Consider the following 10,364-nt stretch of genomic DNA (forward strand, 5'->3'; position numbering starts at 1 on the left):
GTTCAGGTAATTATTTAGGAAAAACTGCATTGTTTTGGGTTTGGGGGGGCCCAGCGCGGGGGGGGGAGTGGCCCCCGGGGACCAAACTAAATTTTCCTTAGAAGTCTAGTGGGGCTACATGCCCACCAAATTTCATGTTCCCCGGTGCTTCGGTGTCCCTGGTATCGTTGACGAAAAATTTACGGGGGCCCCAGCGCGGGGGGGGGGGGGGAAGTGGCCCCCGGGGACCAAACGAAATTTTTCTGTAAAAGTCTAGTAGACCAACATACCATAAAAATTTCTTCATCCTCGGTGCCACGGTTCAGGTAGTTATTTAGGAAAAACTGCATTTTTTTGGGTTTGGGGGGGCCCAGCGCGGGGGGGGGAGTGGCCCCCGGGGACCAAACGAAATTTTTCCTTAGAAGTCTAGTGGGGCTACATGCCCACCAAATTTCATGTTCCCCGGTGCTTCGGTGTCCCTGGTATCGTTGACGAAAAATTTACGGGGGCCCCAGCGCGGGGGGGGAAGTGGCCCCCGGGGACCAAACTAAATTTTTCTGTAAAAGTCTAGTAGACCAACATACCATAAAAATTTCTTCATCCTCGGTGCCACGGTTCAGGTAGTTATTTAGGAAAAACTGCATTTTTTGGGGTTTGGGGGGGCCCAGCGCGGGGGGGGAGTGGCCCCCGGGGACCAAACGAAATTTTTCCTTAGAAGTCTAGTGGGGCTACATGCTCACCAAATTTCATGTTCCCCGGTGTTTCGGTGTCCCTGGTATCGTTGACGAAAAATTCAGTAAGGTGACGGGAAAAAAAAAAAAAAAAACTTTGACAATCCCTATATGACCGCTTTCGCTAGCTACGCTAGCGGCGGTCATAATAAATACCACAAGAGTATCACACCACAAGGGGCACTGTTGTGTCAGCGCAGCTGTGATTTGGCAGCAGATTGAGGCAGCAGATCCAGAGAAGATGATCACAGCAGGTGTCAACAGTACAGTCTGAACAAAACTTTATAAAGGAGTGAATCACACAATCACACAACAGATTAACTTGATCTATTTGTCTACACAAACATTTACCTCAAGATTCTACCATTCTACCATCAAATGTTGCCAGAAACAGGTAAGCTAAACTGTTTTCCAACTATATATACTTACCAGACATACACTCACCTAAAGGATTATTAGGAACACCATACTAATACTGTGTTTGACCCCCTTTCGCCTTCAGAACTGCCTTAATTCTACGTGGCATTGATTCAACAAGGTGCTGAAAGCATTCTTTAGTAAGGGTATCACGATTCTCCAAATCCTCGATACGATTACATTTTCGATTCTAAAGTCACGGTTCGATTCGATTCTCGATTTTAAAAAAATAAATTGAAAGCACAAGCTATGCCATTTTAAGACTTTTATGCAATATAATAATATCTGACCTTTGTTCGCAATACCACATACTACATTGTCAAATTTAAAACGTTTATTAACAACATAATGTAACAATAACTTATATCTTCAGTCAATTGGAAACTTAAATAATATAACCTATTACCTGGCTATTATAGTCCCGGGGCTCCCTGGACTCCTCAGAGCAGTCACAGGCGAATAGCACGGCGTTTTAAATTGGGTTCCCACAGCGTTTGCAACGCAGTATGAGAGAACGTTCTCGTAAGGGAACGTAGGCTACTTGTTACTTGCGTAACCTCGGTTCCCTTAGAGATAAGGGAACGAGTACTGGTTTGCCTTGCCGTGCTATTTCGGTCATATCAGGTACTTCGCTTCAGTCGATTTAAACCTAAAATCCTTTGGCGAGTTTTATTGTGAATTATACTCTCCAGCCACGTCCAAATTGGCGCGCTCGAGGTTGGCAGGGCGCCATGCGCTCTTATTGGACCGTACGCCACTGCTAACTCGCCATAGGTTCGTGCAGTTGCCGCAGCACAGACAATCAGCTCGCTCAGACGAGATATGATGCTCTCGCTGCAATGTGTTTTAAAATAAAGGCTTCAATATTCTCGAGAAAAGGAGTTTTACCTATTACAGGCAAGCCGAGCTGCCGTGACATTGATTCGATAATCGAGATTGAGCATTAATTTCGATCGATTTCGATTTAAAATCGAAATCGTGACACCCTTATTCTTTAGAAATGTTGGCCCATATTGATAGGATAGCATCTTGCAGTTGATGGAGATTTGTGGGATGCACATCCAGGGCACGAAGCTCCCGTTCCACCACATCCCAAAGATGCTCTATTGGGTTGAGATCTGGTGACTGTGGGGGCCATTTTAGTACAGTGAACTCATTGTCATGTTCAAGAAACCAATTTGAAATGATTCGAACTTTTTGACATGGTGCATTATCCTGCTGGAAGTAGCCATCAGAGGATGGGTACATGGTGGTCATAAAGGGATGGACATGGTCAGAAACAATGCTCAGGTAGGCCATGGCATTTAAACGATGCCCAATTGGCACTAAGGGGCCTAAAGTGTGCCAAGAAAACATCCCCCACACCATTACACCACCACCACCACCCTGCACAGTGGTAACAAGGCATGATGGATCCATGTTCTCATTCTGTTTACGCCAAATTCTGACTCTACCATCTGAATGTCTCAACAGAAATCGAGACTCATCAGACCAGGCAACATTTTTCCAGACTTCAACTGTCCAATTTTGGTGAGCTCGTGCAAATTGTAGCCTCTTTTTCCTATTTGTAGTGGAGATGAGTGGTACCCGGTGGGGTCTTCTGCTGTTGTAGCCCATCCGCCTCAAGGTTGTGCGTGTTGTGGCTTCACAAATGCTTTGCTGCATACCTCGGTTGTAACGAGTGGTTATTTCAGTCAAAGTTGCTCTTCTATCAGCTTGAATCAGTCGGCCCATCCTCCTCTGACCTCTAGCATCAACAAGGCATTTTCGCCCACAGGACTGCCGCATACTGGATGTTTTTCCCTTTTCACACCATTCTTTGTAAACCCTAGAAATGGTTGTGCATGAAAATCCCAGTAACTGAGCAGATTGTGAAATACTCAGACCGGCCCGTCTGGCACCAACAACCATGCCACGCTCAAAATTGCTTATCACCTTTCTTTCCCATTCTGACATTCAGTTTGGAGTTCAGGAGATTGTCTTGACCAGGACCACACCCCTAAATGCATTGAAGCAACTGCCATGTGATTGGTTGATTAGATAATTGCATTAATGAGAAATTGAACAGGTGTTCCTAATAATCCTTTAGGTGAGTGTATAGCTAGGCTAATTTACTTTCATAATTACTAGCTTACTTACTAATAGGTAAATTAAGTTTTGTGCAGATGTGTAATGGAAATATTGTTTTTAATTTATTTGCTGCACAGCAGCCTATTTTACAGTCTGCTATAGCTAAAAGCGTTAATAAGTTTGTTAGATAGCAAAGCCCTCAGCTTATGTCAGAGGACATTGTAGTGATCCACTCAGAAACCAATCAGACTAGTGTAGTGAAAAATGTATTTGCCTTCAGATGAGATAACATGGATCCAGAGGAAGCTGTAAGCCTAGCGTCCAAAGAAAAACAAATAGGAAGAGATATTGATTGGGAACAATGTTTCATTTGTCAAGACAAATATGGAAAATACAGCCAAGATAAAGCCCTTTGATTGAAGTGATTTTTCAGGAAGTGGTTTCTTTGTGCTCTTTCTGGAGATTATTGTAGTATAATATTGTGCAATATTTTTGCAATATAATAGACACACACCATTATTTGCATTGCGCTTAGCTTGACCTTGCTTATTCAATCCATTCAGTCTCAAAGGGATGAGACTGACAACCTGAGAGCCAACCTCTGCCAACCTGAGAGCCACTGCTTTGATGGGGAAAAACATACCTTTGCCATAGGACTATTAAATAGTTATTACTACTAACTAGTTACTAACCCCCAACCCTAAAGAAGTGAGAGAGCAGTTTTGTTAGGATGGAATTAATAACTATAGTGATATGTGAATGTAATATAATTTGTGTTACAACCTGGTACACTAATTAAGTCAAATAGCACCATAGACCATCATCTACAGTTCTAAATTTCCGCCTTGACATTAAAGTATTATAACTTGTGCAGCATTGCGCTGTCTCTCCCTACAAGCTTTAAACTTGGCTTGACTCATTCCCATAGATATGGGTACTGATTGATAGAGGTTTTGGGATACTAGGTTATGTTTCCAAGCTGATATTCACTTTGAAAACTGGTTCTCTTTAGGCGGAGATAGTTTTTTTCATGTTCTAGTTCTGTTGTCTCTTACACTGTACAATAAATGTTCATTCTGACACTTCAGCAGACATCCCATGAGTGTTGGCTTTCATTTGATACCATTTTTATGAATATGGTCCTTGTGGTTGTGGAGATTTTAAACATTTACTGTTGGCATGTCGTGTTAAGCAGGAAACCAAAAAATTGGCCTGAAATTGCTTGTACAAGTCACACAAAAAAAAAATCGGCTTGACAACCACCCTAATATCTTACCTATGGGTGTCTTCTAACTAAAAAAATAGGGTGACAGCTTGTACCAAAACATGTCCGCAAAAGTCTTAACGGAAGCCCTTTTCAGAATTGGCCCCCTGACTATGAGGATTTGTTGCAAGTGCTGTCAAGTACAGGGGTTCTCAACTTTCCTGCAGAGTTATAACTTTACGGCTTACCTGCCTATAACTAATCTCAGAGACCTTGATTAGCTTGTTCAGGTGTGTTTGATTAGGGTTGGAGCAAAACGCTGCAGAAAAGTGGACCTTGAGGGCTAGAGTTGAGAACCCCATGGTCTCGATAAGGTCTTCACAGGGCTGTGTTGTGGTCGTCTCAGGGTGCAGATACACCATCTGGTCTGGACTCTAGATGCGGACTTGATAACCTCGACTACGGTGACCTCGGGATATAAAGATGAGACAGACAGACTAATATTAGCATAGATGCCTCCTCTTATGATGTATCAAGTACATCGGATGTTATGGCCAGTGTTGGGGATAACGCAACGTGAGTATGTGAGTTACATAATCAGATTACTTTTTTCAAGTAACTAGTAAAGTATTTGCCTTTACAACAAAATATCTGAGTTACTTTTTCAAATAACACAAAGTACTTTGTTTTGCCAGTTGAGAGCTCCCCTGTCCTCATGTTGAGAGAATTCGGGAGTGAGTGCAGAGGCGTTGTGGGCACTATGTGAAAATGATGGGTATTATAGTTCTAGACATGTGAACAGGGGGGTATTCCAGTAAGCAAGGTTATCTTACTGTTAAACATACACTGAACTCTTGGTTTATAAATCCAAACCTTGCTTACTAGAGGAATGCTGGTTCCAAAAACGCATCTGGGAGTAAGTTCAGCAAACCCAGAGAATGTTCACAGTTAACACAAGACATTCTCAACAGAAAGACGAATCGACGAGTCAACATGGAAACGGACGCTAAGAAAAAGCACGTTATACTACTTCTTTCTTCTTATGTTTAATGGCTAATTACATACTTGGTGAATATTGCCACCTTTTCAGTGGTTGTATTTAATCTTTATACTTTATGTATTTAATCTCACTTTATTAACCAATGTCTTTGCTGCTGACCTTAGATTAATCAACCATGCTAATAAGCAAAAATTACTTTAGATAAACAGAACATTTGTTTAATTTTTTTTTTTATAAGAGTGTTGAACTTTCTTCTCCTGCATCCTATTCTTCTGAGATCCGTTTGACCTAATTGTTGCAGTCTTAATTTTAAATATGCTACTATCTTAATAATTATGTAACCTGTTGCCAGACCATGTGTCCCTATTTTTATTTAATAGTCGTTATAGTGGCTTAATCCTGTGAAGAGTATATGTTGCTTCATGGATGTCTAGAGCAAGAGAATCAGTAAGTTTAATTTATTCATTCACCAAAGCAAATTTTAAGTCACACACTAACAAAAAGTAATTATTCTCTACTGTGAAATTACTATCTAGCACCATCACAGTGTCATGGAAACAAGGTGGTAACACTAGTAGCTAATAGCAGATTAATAACTTGAAATAAATAAATAAATATAACTATAAAAGCAAATGTTTTGTTTCAAGTTAGTCAATGATCTCTAGGGAAAACATTTTTTTTGGTATACTTTTCCACAAAAATGTTTTTTAAACAATTATTGTGAATTGTTATAGCCTATAATTAATTTCATAAATATGTATGAAATTAATTTACATAAATAGGTCTAGAGTCTCTAGACCCAAATAAATGAGTGTTATGTCAGTCAGACCAAGTCTATTACAGGCACAAAAATGAAAACAAATGCCAGACCACAATTTTCAATAAAGAAAAGTAGCCTACTCATCCAATATTTTAGCTAAACCAATGGATAGCTCATTATTAATAGCTACATTTTAGTGAAATCCAAATATACCGGTACTAAAAGAAGCATATAGCAATAATATGTGCCATTATGCCATATGAAAAATATATAAAAAAACAAAGCACCAGAATAAGTAAATGTACTTTTTTTTTTACTAGGAAAATAATTCAACAAAGGTCACCAACATCTCCAAAGGCGGTGGTAACACTGTGGCAGTGTGAAGTCCAGGACTTTCTGAGAGGCGCGCGTGGGTCGGCTTCTTGGAGCAGTTCCTGCGTCGTTTTTTCGGAGTCTACGGCGGTTGACATAAACTTCAGAATTTCATTGAATGTAAAAGGAGGTAAGCAAAAGTAAGGAGATTCATTAAAAATACAAAGAAGGATTTTTGGAGGAAATTTTGTAACATAGTGGGAAGGGAAACAGAAATTGGTCAAATATGGGGAATGATAAAAAGAATGAATGGGATAAAAAGAGAATTTGGATATCCAACATTAAGGGATGAGGAGAAAGCAGAAATGCTGGTGATTTTTTTTTTATTATTATTATTCATAACTCAAACAATAGGCTGTTAGTGAAGAGGGAATAGGAGGAAGGGAAAGTACGTTAGAGAAGTATAAAGAGCTAATACAGAATAAGGAATACACTAATGACCAATTAAATATGCCATTTACAAAGACAGAGGTAAATCGCGCTCCAGGCATGGATCAGATTTGCTATATAATGATAAATCATCTCAGTGAATCATCCAAGGATGTTTTATTAAAAATGTACAATACAATTTGGGAGGAAGGAAAATTACAAAGTTGGAAGGAGGCGGTGATAGTTCCAATACGCAAACCAGGGAAAGATTGCACAAATCCAGGTTATAGACCAATTGCTTTGACAATAAATAATAAATATTTATCCAAATATCATAAAATACCATGGATCCAGCTGTGTGTCTCACGAAATAAGAAAAGCACGAATAAATAGAGAGAGTGTAGTGGCAGTTTTCTTTGATATAGAGAAAGCATACAACATGATGTGGAGAGAAGGGCTGTTAATCAAATTAGGCAAGTATTAAAGGTCAAATGTATAGATGGATCAAGGATTTTTTTACTATAGGGAGAGCAATACAAGTTAGAATAGTAAACAGTTATTCAGAAAAGTTTATGATCGAAACTCCACAAGGAAGTATAGTGAGTCCTTTGTTATTTTCTATAATGATAAATGATGTATTTGAGGATTCGGAAAATGGGATGGAGTTTTCACTTTTTGCTGATGATGGGGCAATCTCGAAAAGGGGAAGGAACATTGATTTTATTGTAAAAAATTACAGGAGGCTATTACAATAGTTGAAGAATGGTCAGATGGGGTTTTCAATTCTCAGTGAAAAGATAATGTTTTTTACAAGGAAAAAATTGCACTGTAAAAAATGATTTTTTGTTTAAGTAAATACTACTGAAAAAAACCAATGTAATTTACATGAAAAAGTTAGTCCAGGCAATAATTAAAAAAACTAAGTAAATTCCATATCAGTACTTAATTCAAGCGAGTAGAAATGAAAGCGTACATATCTACTCAATAAAATTAAGTAAAAATTACTCAACTTTTCTGATACTGGGGTTCCCATCATGCACTGGACCTTGAATAATTAATGAGGTTCATTTTTCACTGTTTTCCAGCTGTATTTACACTGTTTTATCATTGCTTTTGTTGTCAGGATTAGTAATTTGCCATTTTGTGACATTTCGAGTAAATTTTCTGCTCAAAATGACACATTCAAACACAAAAATGATCCATCAAATGTTACCGTCATTGTGTATTGTCTACCAAGTATTGAGGTACTGTATTTGCATTTACATGAGACTTAACATACGACATGATGTAGTATAAATTACTTAGATGAATAGAATGAGAATAGAATAGAATGAGGCATTTATATAGCGCTTTCATATGTACTACTGTACACCCAAAGCGCTTTACAATCATATCAGGGGATCTCTCCTCAACCACCACCAGTGTGTAGCATCCACTTGGATGATGCGACGGCAGCCACAGAACAACGGCGCCAGTGCGCTCACCACACACCAGCTATAGGTGGAGAGAGGAGAGAGAGTGATGGAGCCAATTCAATGTAAGGGGATTATTAGGAGGCCATGATTGGTAAGGGCCAATGTGTGGAATGTGGCCAGGACACCGGGGTTACACCCCTACTCTTTACGAGAAATGCCATGGGATTTTTAATGACCACAGAGAGTCAGGACCTCGGTTTTACGTCTCATCCGAAGGACGTCTCATTACTTAGATTACTTAGATAATCTAAGTAAAGCACATACTATAAATGATTGGTATAATTCAATATTATTGTTTGATTGTAATGTAATGCAAAGGTAATTTTTAACTAAATTGATGTTAATCGGCCTTTTACTAGCCAAGTTAAATTACTTATTATCTTTGTTACTTTCACTTAACTAGGTTAAGTAAAGTTTACTTAATTACATATTCCAAGTAAATTTAACTTAAAGATTTCTAATTAAAGCTACTGATAAATATGTTTAGGTTTTACTTGGCAAACGTTGTAAATTTACTAGCATTTTCTGAGTGAAAAAAATTAGCAAGCTTTTTTCAAGTAATTCCTACTCCAAATTTTTTACAGTGATGGAGGTGAGGTAAATATAGGATAGGATGGCATTAAAGGCCATATATAGTGGGCTGATTAGATCTGTATTAGATTATGGTTGTGTGGTGAATGGATCAGCAGCAGATACGTCTCTTAGAAAGTTAGACAGTAATCAGCATCAGGTATTGAGACTACAGGAGCTATAAAAACTATAAACCAATTATAGCACTACAGGTAGCAATGGGGAAAATGTCATTAGAAATGAGAAGGATACAGTTATCACTGAATTATTTGGCTAATTTACAAGGCCATAGCCAAGAGCGTCCAACACAAGACACTTTACTCTTGATTTCATTCTTATACTAACACGTATGTTAATGTCATTGTTTTTTATGGCTTCTTTTGCTGCCTTATCTGCCTTTTCATTTCCTTGGATACCAATATGTGCGGGTACCCATAAAAATATCACTGTAAGTCCCATCATTTGACTTCTGTATAATGTTTGCCGTATTTCTATTAAAATGTCTGGTCTACTTTCCAAATGACTGTATTGTAATTTAACCAATTGATGAACTTGAGCCTGAACAAACAACTGATTTTAAAGATATTGATCTCCATATCCACTGTGTTGCTAATATAATAGTGCAATGATTTCCCCTGTATAAACAGATAACTCATCACTGATCCTTTTCCTTATTGATAACTGAAACTCTAGAACAGTAAAAGCAAATCTTATTTTCTCTTTGATGCGTCTGTGTAGATCTGAACATATGTGACTGTGGTACTCATTAATATATGTCTGCACGCAGCACACTACATGAATTACACTCCTTATCCACGTTTTTTTTTTCTTTCTAACAATGTAAAATCTACTGTGGCGTCTGAAAGTAATCAAGGTTTTTTACTGGTTGCGGTATAGTTGGATTAACTTTTAACTGATTCACTTTAAGTTCTGTTGATTTCTGTATTACTGTCCATCCAAAGCTTTTCGTTTTCCTCCTCTCTTTTTCCCAACAGGGCTTTAAGGAAAGATTGAAGGTAAAGGTGGCAAAAACAATGGGATATGGAGAAGAAAGGTTGATGGTTTTACAGAATTCAAAGGAAAGTGGGAGAGATGAGAAGTGCAGGAAAAAACAGGAGAGATGAGATAATAATATCAAGGATGAGATTTGGACATACAAGAAAACAGTACACTTTATAAAATGGGTAAACATATGGGAAGGTGTGAATTTTGTTAGCAAGAAGAAACCGTGGAACATGTTATGCTATAGGCCTACTGTCAGAAATACAAGCCTGAAAGAAAAATTCTAATGCAAAATCTAAAAAATAAATAAAAATGCAATTTATACTAGGAGATATTTTACAAAATAACTCGGGAAATGAATGTTATAGTTTTATTTTTCGGGAGAGGATTCTCAGTCTGGGTTTCTCATAGTCTC

This window comes from Scardinius erythrophthalmus (genome assembly GCF_964197995.2).
Source record: "Scardinius erythrophthalmus genome assembly, chromosome: 20".
Taxonomy (NCBI): Eukaryota; Metazoa; Chordata; class Actinopteri; order Cypriniformes; family Leuciscidae; genus Scardinius; species Scardinius erythrophthalmus.